Source organism: Mobula birostris, chromosome 26, assembly GCF_030028105.1.
Source record: "Mobula birostris isolate sMobBir1 chromosome 26, sMobBir1.hap1, whole genome shotgun sequence".
In the NCBI taxonomy this organism is placed as follows: domain Eukaryota; kingdom Metazoa; phylum Chordata; class Chondrichthyes; order Myliobatiformes; family Myliobatidae; genus Mobula; species Mobula birostris.
In genome coordinates this window covers 3,053,938-3,072,384 of record NC_092395.1, presented here as the reverse complement: position 1 = coordinate 3,072,384, position 18,447 = coordinate 3,053,938, and positions in this window count along the sequence as shown.

The window sequence follows — 18,447 nt, the reverse complement described above, 5'->3', positions numbered from 1 at the left end:
GCTGCTTCCACGTCTACTGGTGAGTGTTCTCAGATACACTCAAGTTCAATAATTCCTGCAGGTATCGTACGACTTGAATCTCAAATACTTCATCATGACTAATGTTAGCAGCTAAGAATTGGGCTCCATATGTATCAAATATCTGTTAAAATACTACCTGTTACCTTCCAGTAGTAAATCACAGCTGTTCAGAATTTTATGATACTTTCATGACAAATGCATCTGCATGTTTCTTATCATATTAATCCAACATGATAACTCATGCCACAATATTCTATGGTATCAACTGGGTTCCCTCAGGAACGGGAAATAAACTGTTTCCAATGACCACAAAATGCAGAAATGAAATGCTGAAAGACACATGCAGAACTCCTGTTTCCGAACTCTCACAATGCTGTACCATTCAATGTCCAGATGTACTCTCTCAATTGTATGACTCATATCAAAATAATGTTAATCGTATTCTAGAAACAACGCAACTGTCGACAAGTACAGTGACAAGCAGCGCAACACCAAGTAGCACATCGGTTCCGGCCTCAACAACATCTGAAACGTCCACTGGAACAACCACTGCAGTCACAACAGAAAGTTCATCGATCACAACGAGAAATCCATCTACAACCGTTGGTGAGTGCACTCTGACAGAAGAGCTCCAAATAATTTCTTCAAATTTCACATCAATAGTATTGCTCCATTTACATGCAATTATATCTCAAATTTTCAGTACATTTCCTGAAATATGCACGCAGACAGAATCTGTTCCTTTCTGAATTGACAAAAATTGCAATTTACGAAAGAAACATTAGGTCTGGAATATGTGAACAAAGTTAGAGGCTACAGTAAACTATGTTATCAGTACGATTTACAAACAGACAGAAGTACGATGTGTTTCATTCACATTATTTCACACTATTCTTCTTATCTTCATCATGACTAATAGTAGGAATCAAGAATTGGGCTCCAAATGTATCAAATATGCGTAAAAAATACTACTTGTTACCTTCCAGTAGTAAATCACAGCTGTTCAGAATTCTATGATACTTTCATGACAAATGCATCTGCATGTTTCTCATCATATTAATCCAACATGACAACACATTCCACAATATTCTATGGTATCAACTGGGTTCCCTGAGGAACGGGAAATAAACTGTTTCCAATGACCACAAAATGCAGAAATGAAACGCTGAAAGACACCTGCAGAAATCCTACTTCCCAAACCTCACAATGCTGTACCATTCAATGTCGAGATGTACTCTCTCAATTGTATGACTAATATGAAAATACTGTTAATCGTATTCTAGAAATAACGCAACTGTCGACAAGTACAGTGACAAGCAGCGCAACACCAAGTAGCACATCAGTTCCAGCCTCAACAACATCTGAAACGTCCACTGGAACAACCACTGCAGTCACAACAGAAAGTTCATCGATCACAACCACAAATCCAGCTACAACCGTTGGTGAGTGCACTCTGACAGAAGAGCTCCAAAACATTTCTTCAAATTTCACATCAATGGTATTGCTCCATTTACATGAAATTGTATCTCAAATTTTCAGTACATTTCCTTAAGTATGCATGCAGACATATTCTGTTCCTGTCAGAATTGACAGAAATTGTAAATTACGAAAGAAAAATTAGGGCTAGCTTATGTGAACAAAGTTAGAGGCTACAGTAAATTATGTTATCAGTAGGAGTTACAAACAGACAAAACTACAATCTGTTTCATTCACATTATTTCCCTCTACTTATCTTCACGGGGATATATTTTTTCACTCTCTGTACAAATAATATCTGTACATCGCAATACTGTTGAAGCTTCAACACGCAATTATGCTTCTAAGACTGCACATCTCATCATCAAACCTGCATTATTCTAGAAACAACAGAACCATCCACAACTGCAGAGACAAGCAGTATTACAACAACAACGACAGGAACAACACCATCAACAACAACAGAAATCACTACAGGCAGCACTAGTGCATCCACATTTGAAAGTACAACTGTGAGCATCACAGCTGCTTCCACATCTACTGGTGAGTGTTCTCAGATACACTCCAGTTCAATAATTCCTGCAGGTATCGTACGACCTGACTCTCAAATACTTCATCATCACTAATGTTAGGAGCTAAGAATTGCGTTCTGTTCAAATCAAATATGTGTTAAAATAATACTGGCTACCTTACAGTAGTAAATCACAGCTGGTCAGAATTCTATGATACTTTCATGAGAAATGTATCTGCATGTTTCTCATCATAATAATCCAAAATGACAAACCATTCCACAATATTCTGTGGTATCGTTCGGGTTTCCGCAGGAACAGGAAATAAACTGTTTCCAATTCTGACACCATGCAGTAATGAAATGCTCAAAGACTCATACAGAAGTTTTTTTCAATTTATATTCCTGCATCCCAACTCTCTCAATGCTGTACCATTCAATGTCCAGATGTACTCTCTCAATTGTATGACTCATATCAAAATAATGTTAATCGTATCTAGAAACAACGCAACTGTCGACAAGTACAGTGACAAGCAGCGCAACACCAATTGGCACATCGGTTCCAGCCTCAACAACATCTGAAACGTCCACTGGAACAACCACTGCAGTCACAACAGAAAGTTCATCGATCACAACGACAAATCCATCTACAACCGTTGGTGAGTGCAATCTGACAGAAGAGCTCCAAATAATTTCTTCAAATTTCACATCAATGGTATTGCTCCATTTACATGCAATTGTATCTCAAATTTTCAGTACATTTCCTTAAGAATGCACGCAGACAGAATCTGTTCCTTTCTCAATTGACAAAAATTGCAATTTACGAAAGAAACATTAGGTCTAGAATACATGAACAAAGCTAGAGGCTACAGTAAATTATGTTATCAGTACGATTTACAAACAGACAAAACTACAATCTGTTTCATTCACATTATTTCCCTCTGTTCTTCTTATCATCACGGCGATATTTTTTTACTCTCTGTACACAAAATATCGATATATCGCAATACTGTTGAAGCTGCACATGCAATTATGCTTCTAAGACTGCACATCTCATCATCAAATCTGCATTATTCTAGAAACAACAGAACGATCCACAACTGCAGAGACAAGCAGCATTACAACAACAACGACAGGAACTACACCATCAACAACAACAGAAATCACTACAGGCAGCACTAGTGCATCCACATTTGAAAGTACAACTGTGAGCACCACAGCTGCTTCCACATCTACTGGTGAGTGTTCTCAGATACACTCAAGTTCAATAATTCCTGTAGATATCGTATGACTTGAATCTCAAATACTTCATCATGACTAATGTTAGGAGTTAAGAATTGGGTTCCATACGTATCGAATAACTGTTAAAATAATATGTGTAATCTTCCAGTAGGAAATCACAGCTGTTCAGAATTCTATGATACTTTCATGACAAATGCATCTGCATGTTTCTCATCATATTAATCCAACATGACAACCCATTCAACAATATTCTGTGGTATCAATTGGGTTCCCTCAGGAACGGGAAATAAACTGTTTCCAATTACCACACCATTCAGAAATGAAATACTTCAAGACACATGCAGAAATATTTCTCAATTTATATTCCTGCTTCCCAACTCTTACAAAGCTGTACCATTCAATGTCCAGATGTACTCTCTCAATTGTATGACTCATATCAAAATAATGTTAATCGTATTCTAGAAACAACGCAACTGTCGACAAGTACAGTGATAAGCAGCGCAACATCAAGTAGCACATCGGTTCCAGCCTCAACAACATCTGAAACGTCCACTGGAACAACCACGGCAGTCACAACAGAAAGTTCATCGATCACAACGACAAATCCATCTACAACCGTTGGTGAGTGCACTTTGACAGAACAGCTCCAAATAATTTCTTCAAATTTCACATCAATAGTATTGCTCCATTTACATGCAATTACATCTCAAATTTTCAGTAAATTCCTGAAATATGCACGCAGTCAGAATCTGTTCCTGTCTGAATTGACAAAAATTGTAATTCACGACAGGAAAATTAGGGCTAGCTTATCTGACGAAACTTAAAGGCTACAGTAAATTATCTTCTCAGTATGAGTTACAAACAGACAAAAGTACAATGAATTTCATTCACATTATTTCACTCTGTTCTTCTTATCTTCACGGGGATATATTTTTTCACTCTCTGTACAAATATTACCGATACATCGCAATACTGTTGAAGCTGCACATGCAATTATGCTTCAAGACTGCACATCTCATCATCAAATCTGCATTATTCTAGAAACAAAAGCATCATCCACAACTGCAGAGACAAGCAGTATTACAACAACGACAGGAACTACACCATCAACAACAACAGAAATCACTACAGGCAGCACTAGTGCATCCACATTTGAAGGTACAACTGTGAGCATCACAGCTGCTTCCACATCTACTGGTGAGTGTTATCAGATACACTCAACTTCAATAATTCCTGCAGGTATCGTACGACCTGAATCTCTAATACTTCATCATCACTAATGTTAGGAGCCAAGAATTGGGTTCCATACGTATTGAATAACTGTTAAAATAATATGTGTAATCTTCCAGTAGGAAATCACAGCTGTTCAGAATTCTATGATACTTTCATGACAAATGCATCTGCATGTTTCTCATCATATTAATCCAACATGACAACTCATTCCACAATATTCTATGGTATCAATTGGGTTCCCTCAGAAACGGGAAATAAACTGTTTCCAATGACCACAAAATGCAGAAATGAAATGCTGAAAGACACATGCAGAAATCCTGCTTCCCAAACCTCACAATACTGTACCATTCAATGTCCAGATGTACTCTCTCAATTGTATGACTCATATCAAAATAATGTTAATCGTATTCTAGAAACAACGCGACTGTCGACAAGTACAGTGACAAGCAGCGCAACACCAAGTAGCACATCGGTTCCAGCCTCAACAACATCTGAAACGTCCACTGGAACAACCACTGCAGTCACAACAGAAAGTTCATCGATCACAACGACAAATCCATCTTCAACCGTTAGTGAGTACACTCTGACAGGACAGCTGCAAAACATTTCTTCAAATTTCACATCAATGGTATTGCTCCATTTACATGCAATTGTATCTCAAATTTTCAGTACATTTCCTTAAGTATGGACGCAGACAGAATCTGTTCCTTTCTCAACTGACAAAAATTGCAATTTACGAAAGAAACATTAGGTCTAGAATATGTGAACAAAGTTAGAGGCTACAGAAAATAATGTTATTGGTATGATTTACAAACAGACAAAACTACAATGTGTTTCATTCACATTATTTCACACTATTCATCTTATCTTCACGGGGATATATTTTTTAACTCTCTGTACACAAAATATCGATACATCGCAATACTGTTGAAGCTGCACACGCAATTATGCTTCTAAGACTGCACATCTCATCATCAAATCTGCATTATTCTAGAAACAACAGAACCAGCCACAACTGCAGAGACAAGCAGTATTACAACAACAACGACAGAAACTACACCATCAACAACAACAGAAATCACTACAGGCAGCACTAGTGCATCCACATTTGAAAGTACAACTGTGAGCACCACAGCTGCTTCCACAGCTACTGGTGAGTGTTCTCAGATACACTCAAGTTCAATAATTCCTGCAGGTATCGTACGACTTGAATCTCAAATACTTCATCATCACTAATGATAGGAGCTAAGAATTGGGTTCCATACGTATCGAATAACTGTTAAGATAATATGTGTAAGATTCCAGTAGTAAACCACAGCTGGTCAGAATTCTATGATACTTTTATGAGAAATGCATCCGCATGTTTCTCATCATAATAATCCAAAATGACAAACCATTCCACAATATTCTGTGGTATCGTTCGGGTTTCCGCAGGAACAGAAAATAAACTGTTTCCAATTCTGACACCATGCAGTAATGAAATGCTCAAAGACTCATACAGAAGTATTTTTCAATTTATATTCCTGCATCCCAACTCTCACAAAGCTGGACCATTCAATGTCCAGATGTACTCTCTCAATGGTATAACTCATATTAATATAATGTTAATCCTATTCTAGAAACAACACATCTGTCGACAAGTACAGTGACAAGCAGCGCAACACCAAGTAGCACATCGGTTCCAGCCTCAACAACATCTGAAACATCCACTGGAACAACCACTGCAGTCACAACAGAAAGTTCATCGATCACAACGACAAATCCATCTACAACCGTTGGTGAGTGCACTCTGACAGAAGAGCTCCAAATAATTTCTTCAAATTTCACATCAATAGTATTGCCCCATTTACATGCAATTATATCTCAAATTTTCAGTACATTTCCTGAAATATGCACGCAGACAGAATGTGTTCCTTTCTGAATTGACAAAAATTGCAATTTACGAAAGAAACATTAGCTCTGGAATATGTGAACAAAGTTAGAGGCTACAGCAAACTATGTTACCAGTACGATTTAGAAACAGACAAAAGTACGATGTGTTTCATTCACATTATTTCACACTATTCTTCTTATCTTCACGGGGATATATTTTTTCACTCTCTGTACACAAAATATCGATACATCACAATACTGTTGAAGCTGCACACGCAATTATGCTTCTAAGACTGCACATCTCATCATCAAATCTGCATTATTCTAGAAACAACAGAACCAGCCACAACTGCAGAGACAAGCAGTATTACAACAACAACGACAGGAACTACCCCATCAACAACAACAGAAATCACTACAGGCAGCACTAGTGCATCCACATTTGAAAGTACAACTGTGAGCACCACAGCTGCTTCCACGTCTACTGGTGAGTGTTCTCAGATACACTCAAGTTCAATAATTCCTGCAGGTATCGTACGACTTGAATCTCAAATACTTCATCATGACTAATGTTAGCAGCTAAGAATTGGGCTCCATATGTATCAAATATCTGTTAAAATACTACCTGTTACCTTCCAGTAGTAAATCACAGCTGTTCAGAATTTTATGATACTTTCATGACAAATGCATCTGCATGTTTCTTATCATATTAATCCAACATGATAACTCATGCCACAATATTCTATGGTATCAACTGGGTTCCCTCAGGAACGGGAAATAAACTGTTTCCAATGACCACAAAATGCAGAAATGAAATGCTGAAAGACACATGCAGAACTCCTGTTTCCGAACTCTCACAATGCTGTACCATTCAATGTCCAGATGTACTCTCTCAATTGTATGACTCATATCAAAATAATGTTAATCGTATTCTAGAAACAACGCAACTGTCGACAAGTACAGTGACAAGCAGCGCAACACCAAGTAGCACATCGGTTCCGGCCTCAACAACATCTGAAACGTCCACTGGAACAACCACTGCAGTCACAACAGAAAGTTCATCGATCACAACCACAAATCCATCTACAACCGTTGGTGAGTGCACTCTGACAGAAGAGCTCCAAATAATTTCTTCAAATTTCACATCAATAGTATTGCTCCATTTACATGCAATTATATCTCAAATTTTCAGTACATTTCCTGAAATATGCACGCAGACAGAATCTGTTCCTTTCTGAATTGACAAAAATTGCAATTTACGAAAGAAACATTAGGTCTGGAATATGTGAACAAAGTTAGAGGCTACAGTAAACTATGTTATCAGTACGATTTACAAACAGACAGAAGTACGATGTGTTTCATTCACATTATTTCACACTATTCTTCTTATCTTCATCATGACTAATAGTAGGAATCAAGAATTGGGCTCCAAATGTATCAAATATGTGTAAAAAATACTACTTGTTACCTTCCCGTAGTAAATCACAGCTGTTCAGAATTCTATGATACTTTCATGACAAATGCATCTGCATGTTTCTCATCATATTAATCCAACATGACAACACATTCCACAATATTCTATGGTATCAACTGGGTTCCCTGAGGAACGGGAAATAAACTGTTTCCAATGACCACAAAATGCAGAAATTAAACGCTGAAAGACACCTGCAGAAATCCTACTTCCCAAACCTCACAATGCTGTACCATTCAATGTCCAGATGTACTCTCTCAATTGTATGACTCATATCAAAACAATGTTAATCGTATTCTAGAAACAACACAACTGTCGACAAGTACAGTGACAAGCAACGCAACACCAAGTAGCACATCAGTTCCAGCCTCAACAACATCTGAAACGTCCACTGGAACAACCACTGCAGTCACAACAGAAAGTTCATCGATCACAACGAGAAATCCATCTACAACCGTTGGTGAGTGCACTCTGACAGAAGAGCTCCAAATAATTTCTTCAATCTTCACATCAGTAGTATTACTCCATTTACATGCAATTGTATCTCAAATTTTCAGTACATTTCCTGAAATATGCATGCAGACAGAATCTGTTCCTTTCTGAATTGACAAAACTTGCAATTTACGAAAGAAACATTAGGTCTGGAATATGTGAACAAAGTTAGAGGCTACAGTAAACTATGTTATCAGTACGATTTACAAACAGACAAAAGTACGATGTGTTTCATTCACATTATTTCCCTCTGTTCTTCTTATCTTCACGGAAATATATTTTTTCACTCTCTGTACAAATATTATCGATACATCGCAATACTGTTGAAGCTGCACATGCAACTATGCTTCTAAGACTGCACATCTCATCATCAAATCTGCGTTATTCTAGAAACAACAGAACCAGCCACAACTGCAGAGACAAGCAGTATTACAACAACAACGACAGGAACTAAACCATCAACAACAACAGAAATCACTACAGGCAGCACTAGTGCATCCACATTTGAAAGTACAACTGTGAGCACCACAGCTGCTTCCACATCTACTGGTGAGTGTTCTCAGATACACTCAAGTTCAATAATTCCTGCAGATATCGTACGACTTGAATCTCAAATACTTCATCATCACTAATGTTAGGAGCTAAGACTTGGGTTCCATACGTATCGAATAACTGTAAAATAATATGTGTAATCTTCCAGTAGGAAATCACAGCTGTTCAGAATTCTATGATACTTTCATGACAAATGCATCTGCATGTTTCTCATCATATTAATCCAACATGACAACCCATTCAACAATATTCTGTGGTATCAATTGGGTTCCCTCAGGAACGGGAAATAAACTGTTTCCAATTACCACACCATGCTGAAATGAAATACTTCAAGACACATGCAGAAATATTTCTCAATTTATATTCCTGCCACCCAAACCTCACAATGCTGTACCATTCAATGTCCAGATGTACTCTCTCAATTCTATGACTCATATTAAAATAATGTTAATCGTATTCTAGAAACAACGCAACTGTCGACAAGTACAGTGACAAGCAGCGCAACACCAAGTAGCACATCGGTTCCGGCCTCAACAACATCTGAAACGTCCACTGGAACAACCACTGCAGTCACAACAGAAAGTTCATCGATCACAACGAGAAATCCATCTACAACCGTTGGTGAGTGCACTCTGACAGAAGAGCTCCAAATAATTTCTTCAAATTTCACATCAATAGTATTGCTCCATTTACATGCAATTATATCTCAAATTTTCAGTAAATTCCTGAAATATGCACGCAGTCAGAATCTGTTCCTGTCTGAATTGACAAAAATTGTAATTTACGACAGGAAAATTAGGGCTAGCTTATCTGACGAAACTTAAAGGCTACAGTAAATTATCTTCTCAGTATGAGTTACAAACAGACAAAAGTACAATGAATTTCATTCACATCATTTCACTCTGTTCTTCTTATCTTTACGGGAATATATTTTTTCACTGTCTGTACAAATATTATCGATACATCGCAATACTGTTGAAGCTGCACACGCAATTATGCTCTAAGACTGCACATCTCATCATCAAATCTGCATTATTCTAGAAACAACAGAACCAGCCACAACTGCAGAGACAAGCAGTATTACAACAACAACGACAGGAACTACCCCATCGACAACAACAGAAATCACTACAGGCAGCACTAGTGCATCCACATTTGAAAGTACAACTGTGAGCATCACAGCTGCTTCCACATCCGCTGGTGAGTGTTCTCAGATACACTCAAGTTCAATAATTCCTGCAGGTATCGTACGACTTGAATCTCTAATACTTCATCATGACTAATGATAGGAGCCAAGAATTGGGTTCCATACGTATCGAATAACTGTTAAAATAATATGTGTAATCTACCAGTAGGAAATCACAGCTGTTCAGAATTCTATGATACTTTCATGACAAATGCATCTGCATGTTTCTCATCATATTAATCCAACATGACAACTCATTCCACAATATTCTATGGTATCAATTGGGTTCCCTCAGGAACGGGAAATAAACTGTTTCCAATTACCACAAAATGCAGAAATGAAATGCTGAAAGACACATGCAGAAATCCTGCTTCCCAAACCTCACAATACTGTACCATTCAATGTCCAGATGTACTCTCTCAATTGTATGACTCATATCAAAATAATGTTAATCGTATTCTAGAAACAACGCGACTGTCGACAAGTACAGTGACAAGCAGCGCAACACCAAGTAGCACATCGGTTTCAGACTCAAACACATCTGAAACGTCCACTGGAACAACCACTGCAGTCACAACAGAAAGTTCATCGATCAAAACGACAAATCCATCTTCAACCGTTGGTGAGTACACTATGACAGAACAGCTGCAAAACATTTCTTCAAATTTCACATCAATGGTATTGCTCCATTTACATGCAATTGTATCTCAAATTTTCAGTACATTTCCTTAAGTATGGACGCAGACAGAATCTGTTCCTTTCTCAACTGACAAAAATTGCAATTTACGAAAGAAACATTAGGTCTAGAATACGTGAACAAAGTTAGAGGCTACAGAAAATAATGTTATTAGTATGATTTACAAACAGACAAAACTACAATGTGTTTCATTCACATTATTTCACACTATTCATCTTATCTTCACGGGGATATATTTTTTCACTCTGTGTACACAAAATATCGATACATCGCAATACTGTTGAAGCTGCACATGCAATTATGCTTCTAAGACTGCACATCTCATCATCAAATCTGCATTATTCTAGAAACAACAGAACCAGCCACAACTGCAGAGACAAGCAGTATTACAACAACGACGACAGGAACTACACCATCAACAACAACAGAAATCACTACAGGCAGCACTAGTGCATCCACATTTGAAAGTACAACTGTGAGCATCACAGCTGCTTCCACATCTACTGGTGAGTGTTCTCAGATACACTCAAGTTCAATAATTCCTGCAGATATCGTATGACCTGAATCTCTAATACTTCATCATGACTAATAGTAGGAGCCAAGAATTGGGCTCCAAATGTATCAAAATGTGTAAAAAATACTACTTGTTACCTTCCAGTAGTAAATAACAGCTGTTCAGAATTCTATGATACTTTCATGACAAATGCATCTGCATGTTTCTCATCATATTAATCCAACATGACAACTCATTCCACAATATTCTATGGTATCAACTGGGTTCCCTCAGGAACGGGAAATAAACTGTTTCCAATGACCACAAAATGCAGAAATGAAACGCTGAAAGACACATGCAGAAATCCTACTTCCCAAACCTCACAATGCTGTACCATTCAATGTCCAGATGTACTCTCTCAATTGTATGACTCATATCAAAATAATGTTAATCGTCTTCTAGAAACAACGCGACTGTCGACAAGTACAGTGACAAGCAGCGCAACACCAAGTAGCACATCAGTTCCGGCCTCAACAACATCTGAAACGTCCACTGGAACAACCACTGCAATCACAACAGAAAGTTCATCGATCACAACGAGAAATCCATCTACAACCGTTGGTGAGTGCACTCTGACAGAAGAGCTCCAAATAATTTCTTCAAATTTCACATCAATGGTATTGCTCCATTTACATGCAATTGTATCTCAAATTTTCAGTACATTTCCTTAAGTATGGACGCAGACAGAATCTGTTCCTTTCTCAATTGACAAAAATTGCAATTTACGAAAGAAACATTTGGTCTAGAATATGTGAACAAAGTTATAGGCTACAGCAAATAATGTTATTAGTATGATTTACAAACAGACAAAACTACAATGTGTTTCATTCACATTATTTCACACTATTCATCTTATCTTCACGGGGATATATTTTTTCACTCTCTGTACAAAAAATATCGACACATCGCAATACTGTTGAAGCTACACACGCAATTATGCTTCTAAGACTACACATCTCATCATCAAATCTGCATTATTCTAGAAACAACAGAACCAGCCACAACTGCAGAGACAAGCACTATTACAACAACAATGACAGGAACTACACCATCAACAACAACAGAAATCACTACAGGCAGCACTAGTGCATCCACATTTGAAAGTACAACTGTGAGCACCACAGCTGCATCCAGAGCTACTGGTGAGTGTTCTCAGATACACTCCAGTTCAATAATTCCTGTAGATATCGTACGACCTGAATCTCTAATACTTCATCATCACTGATGTTAGGAGCTAAGAATTGGGTTCCATACGTATCGAATAACTGTTAAAATAATATGTGTAATCTTCCAGTAGGAAACCACAGCTGGTCAGAATTCTATGATACTTTCATAAGAAATGCACCCGCATGTTTCTCATTATAATACTCCAAAATGACAAACCATTCCACAATATTCTGTGGTATCGTTCGGGTTTCCGCAGGAACAGGAAATAAACTGTTTCCAATTCTGACACCATGCAGTAATGAAATGCTCAAAGACTCATACAGAAGTATTTCTCAATTTATATTCCTGCATCCCAACTCTCACAAAGCTGGACCATTCAATGTCCAGATGTACTCTCTCAATAGTATGACTCATATTAAAATAATGTTAATCCTATTCTAGAAACAACGCGACTGTCGACCAGTACAGTGACAAGCAGCGCAACACCAAGTAGCACATCAGTTCCGGCCTCAACAACATCTGAAACGTCCACTGGAACAACCACTGCAGTCACAAGAGAAAGTTCATCGATCACAACCACAAATCCATCTACAACCGTTGGTGAGTGCACTCTGACAGAAGAGCTCCAAATAATTTCTTCAAATTTCACATCAATAGTATTGCTCCATTTACATGCAATTGTATCTCAAATTTTCAGTACATTTCCTTAACTATTCATGCAGACACAATCCGTTCCTGTCTGAATTGACAAAAATTGTAATTCATGAAAGAAAAATTAGGGCCAGCTTCCCTGTGGAAACTTAGAGGCTACAGTAAATTATCTTCCCAGTACGAGTTACAAACAGACAAAAGTACAATGAATTTCATTCATATTATTTCTCTCTGTTCTTCTTATCTTCACGGAAATACAGTTTTTCACTCTCTGTACAAATATTATCGATACATCGCAATACTGTTGAAGCTGCACATGCAATTACGCTTCTAAGACTGCACATCTCATCATCAAATCTGCATTATTCTAGAAACAACAGAACCAGCCACAACTGCAGAGACAAGCAGTATTACAACAACAACGACAGGAACTACCCCATCAACAACAACAGAAATCACTACAGGCAGCACTAGTGCATCCACATTTGAAAGTACAACTGTGAGCACCACAGCTGCTTCCACATCTACTGGTGAGTGTTTTCAGATACACTCAAGTTCAATAATTCCTGCAGGTATCGTACGACTTGAATCTCAAATACTTCATCATGATTAATAGTAGGAGCTAAGAATTGGGTTCCATACATGTCGAATAACTGTTAAAATAATATGTGTAAGATTCCAGTAGTAAACCACAGCTGGTCAGAATTCTATGATACTTTTATGAGAAATGCATCCGCATGTTTCTCATCATAATAATCCAAAATGACAAACCATTCCACAATATTCTGTGGTATCGTTCGGGTTTCCGCAGGAACAGGAAATAAACTGTTTCCAATTCTGACACCATGCAGTAATGAAATGCTCAAAGACTCATACAGAAGTATTTTTCAATTTATATTCCTGCATCCCAACTCTCACAAAGCTGGACCATTCAATGTCCAAATGGACTCTCTCAATGGTATGACTCATATTAATATAATGTTAATCCTATTCTAGAAACAACACATCTGTCGACAAGTACAGTGACAAGCAGCGCAACACCAAGTAGCACATCGGTTCCAGCCTCAACAACATCTGAAACATCCACTGAAACAACCACTGCAGTCACAACAGAAAGTTCATCGATCACAACGACAAATCCATCTACAACCGTTGGTGAGTGCACTCTGACAGAAGAGCTCCAAATAATTTCTTCAAATTTCACATCAATAGTATTGCTCCATTTACATGCAATTATATCTCAAATTTTCAGTACATTTCCTGAAATATGCACGCAGACAGAATCTGTTCCTTTCTGAATTGACAAAAATTGCAATTTACGAAAGAAACATTAGCTGTGGAATATGTGAACAAAGTTAGAGGCTACAGTAAACTATGTTACCAGTACGATTTAGAAACAGACAAAAGTACGATGTGTTTCATTCACATTATTTCACACTATTCTTCTTATCTTCACGGGGATATATTTTTTCACTCTCTGTACACAAAATATCGATACATCACAATACTGTTGAAGCTGCACACGCAATTATGCTTCTAAGACTGCACATCTCATCATCAAATCTGCATTATTCTAGAAACAACAGAACCAGCCACAACTGCAGAGACAAGCAGTATTACAACAACAACGACAGGAACTACCCCATCAACAACAACAGAAATCACTACAGGCAGCACTAGTGCATCCACATTTGAAAGTACAACTGTGAGCACCACAGCTGCTTCCACGTCTACTGGTGAGTGTTCTCAGATACACTCAAGTTCAATAATTCCTGCAGGTATCGTACGACTTGAATCTCAAATACTTCATCATGACTAATGTTAGCAGCTAAGAATTGGGCTCCATATGTATCAAATATCTGTTAAAATACTACCTGTTACCTTCCAGTAGTAAATCACAGCTGTTCAGAATTCTATGATACTTTCATGACAAATGCATCTGCATGTTTCTCATCATATTAATCCAACATGACAACTCATTCCACAATATTCTATGGTATCAACTGGGTGTCCTCAGGAACGGAAAATAATCTGTTTCCAATGACCACAAAATGCAGAAATGAAATGCTGAAAGACACATGAAGAAATCCTGCTTCCCAAACCTCACAATGCTGTACCATTCAATGTCCAGATGTACTCTCTCAATTGTATGACTCATATCAAAATAATGTTAATCGTATTCTAGAAACAACGCGACTGTCGACAAGTACAGTGACAAGCAGCGCAATACCAAGTAGCACATCGGTTCCAGCCTCAACAACATCTGAAACGTCCACTGGAACAACCACTGCAGTCACAACAGAAAGTTCATCGATCACAACCACAAATCCATCTTCAACCATTGGTGAGTGCACTCTGACAGAAGAGCTCCAACTTATTTCTTCGAATTTCACATCAATAGTATTGCTCCATTTACATGCAATTGTATCTCAAATTTTCAGTACATTTCCTTAAGTATGCACGCAGACAGAATCTGTTCCTTTCTCAATTGACAAATTTTGCAATTTACGAAAGAAACATTAGGACTAGAATATGTGAACAAAGTTAGAGATTACAGTAAATTATGTTATCAGTACGATTTACAAACAGACAAAAGTACAATGTGTTTCATTCACATTAGTTCACACTATTCTTCTTATCTTCACGGGGATATATTTTTTCACTCTGTACACAAAATATGGATACATCGCAATACTGTTGAAGTTGCACACGCAATTATGCTTCTAAGACTCCACATCTCATCGTCAAATCTGCATTATTCTAGAAACAACAGAAACATCCACAACTGCAGAGACAAGCAGTATTATAACAACAACGACAGGAACTACACCATCAACAACAACAGAAATCACTACAGGCAGCACTAGTGCATCCACATTTGAAAGTACAACTGTGAGCATCACAGCTGCTTCCACATCTGCTGGTGAGTGTTCTCAGATACACTCAAGTTCAATAATTCCTGTAGATATCTCATGACTTGAATCTCAAATACTTCATCATGACTAATATTAGCAGCTAAGAATTGGGCTCCATATGTATCAAATATGTGTTAAAATAATACCTGTTACCTTCCAGCAGTAAATTACAGCTGGTCAGAATTCTATGATACTTTCATGAGAAATGCATCCGCATGTTTCTCATCATAATAATCCAAAATAACAAACCATTCGACAATATTCTGTGGTATCGTTCGGGTATCCGTAGGAACAGGAAATAAACTGTTTCCAATTCTGACACCATGCAGTAATGACTTGCTCAAAGACACATGCAGAAATATTTCTCACTTTATACTCCTGCTTCCCAAACCTCACAATCCTGTACCATTCAATGTCCAGATGTAATCTCTCAATTGTATGAATCATATTAAAATAATGTTAATCGTATTCTAGAAACAATGCGACTGTCGACAAGTACAGTGACAAGCAGCGCAACACCAAGTAGCACATCAGTTCCAGCCTCAACAACATCTGAAACGTCCACTGGAACAACCACTGCAGTCACAACAGAAAGTTCATCGATCACAATGACAAATCCATCTACAACGGTTGGTGAGTGCACTCTGACTGAACAGCTGCAAAACATTTCTTCAAATTTCACATCAATGGTATTGCTCCATATACATGCAATTGTATCTCAAATTTTCAGTATATTTCCTTAAGTACGTACGCAGACAGAATCTCTTCCTTTTTCAATTGACAAAAATTGCAATTTCGGAAGAAACATTAGGTCTAGAATATGTGAACAAAGTTAGAGGCTACAGTAAATTATGTTATCAGTACGATTTACAAACAGACAAAAGTACAATGTGTTTCATTCACATTATTTCACACTATTCTTCTTATCTCAGGGGGATATATTTTTTCACTCTGTACACAAAATATCGATACATCGCAATACTGTTGAAGCTGCACACGCAATTATGCTTCTAAGACTCCACATCTCATCGTCAAATCTGTATTATTCTAGAAACAACAGAACCATCCACAACTGCAGAGACAAGCAGTATTATAACAACAACGACAGGAACTACACCATCAACAACAACAGAAATCACTACAGGCAGCACTAGTGCATCCACATTTGAAAGTACAACTGTGAGCACCACAGCTGCTTCAACATCTACTGGTGAGTGTTCTCAGATACACTCAAGTTCAGTAATTCCTGCAGATACCATACGACTTGAAGCTCAAATACTTCATCGTCACTAATGTTAGGAGCTAAGAATTGGGTTCCATACGTATCGAATAACTGTTAAAATAATATGTGTAAGCTTCCAGTAGTAAACCACAGCTGGTCAGAATTCTATGATACTTTCATGAGAAATTCATCCGCATGTATCTCATCATAATAATCCAAAATGACAAACCATTCGACAATATTCTGTGGTATCGTTCGGGTTTCCGTAAGAACAGAAAATAAACTGTTTCCAATTCTGACACCATGCAGTAATGACATGCTCAAAGACACATGCAGAAATATTTCTCACTTCATACTCCTGCTTCCCAAACCTCACAATACTGTACCATTCAATGTTCACATGTAGTCGCTCAAAGAATTGACTCATATTAAAATACTGTTAATCGTATTCTAGAAACAACACAACTGTCGACAAGTACAGTGACAAGCAGCGCAACACCAAGTAGCACATCAGTTCCAGCCTCAACAACATCTGAAACGTCCACTGGAACAACCACTGCAGTCACAACAGAAAGTTCATCGATCACAACGACAAATCCATCTACAACCGTTGGTGAGTGCACTCTGACAGAAGAGCTCCAAATTATTACTTCGAATTTCACATCAATAGTATTGCTCCATTTACATGCAATTGTATCTCAAATTTTCAGTACATTTCCTTAAGTATGCACGCAGACAGAATCTGTTCCTTTCTCAACTGACAAATTTTGCAATTTACGAAAGAAACATTAGGACTAGAATATGTGAACAAAGTTAGAGACTACAGTAAATTATGTTATCAGTACGATTTACAAACAGACAAAAGGACAATGAATTTCATTCACATTATTTCCCTCTGTTCTTATCATCACGGGAATGTATTTTTTCTCTCTCTGTACAAATAATATCAATACATCGCAATACTGTTGAAGCTGCACCACGCAATTATGCTTCTAAGACTGCACATCTCATCATCAAATCTGCATTATTCTAGAAACATCAGAACCATCCACAACTGCAGAGACAAGCAGTATTATAACAACAACGACAGGAACTACCACATCAACAACAACAGAAATCACTACAGGCAGCACTAGTGCATCCACATTTGAAAGTACAACTGTGAGCACCACAGCTGCATCCAGAGCTA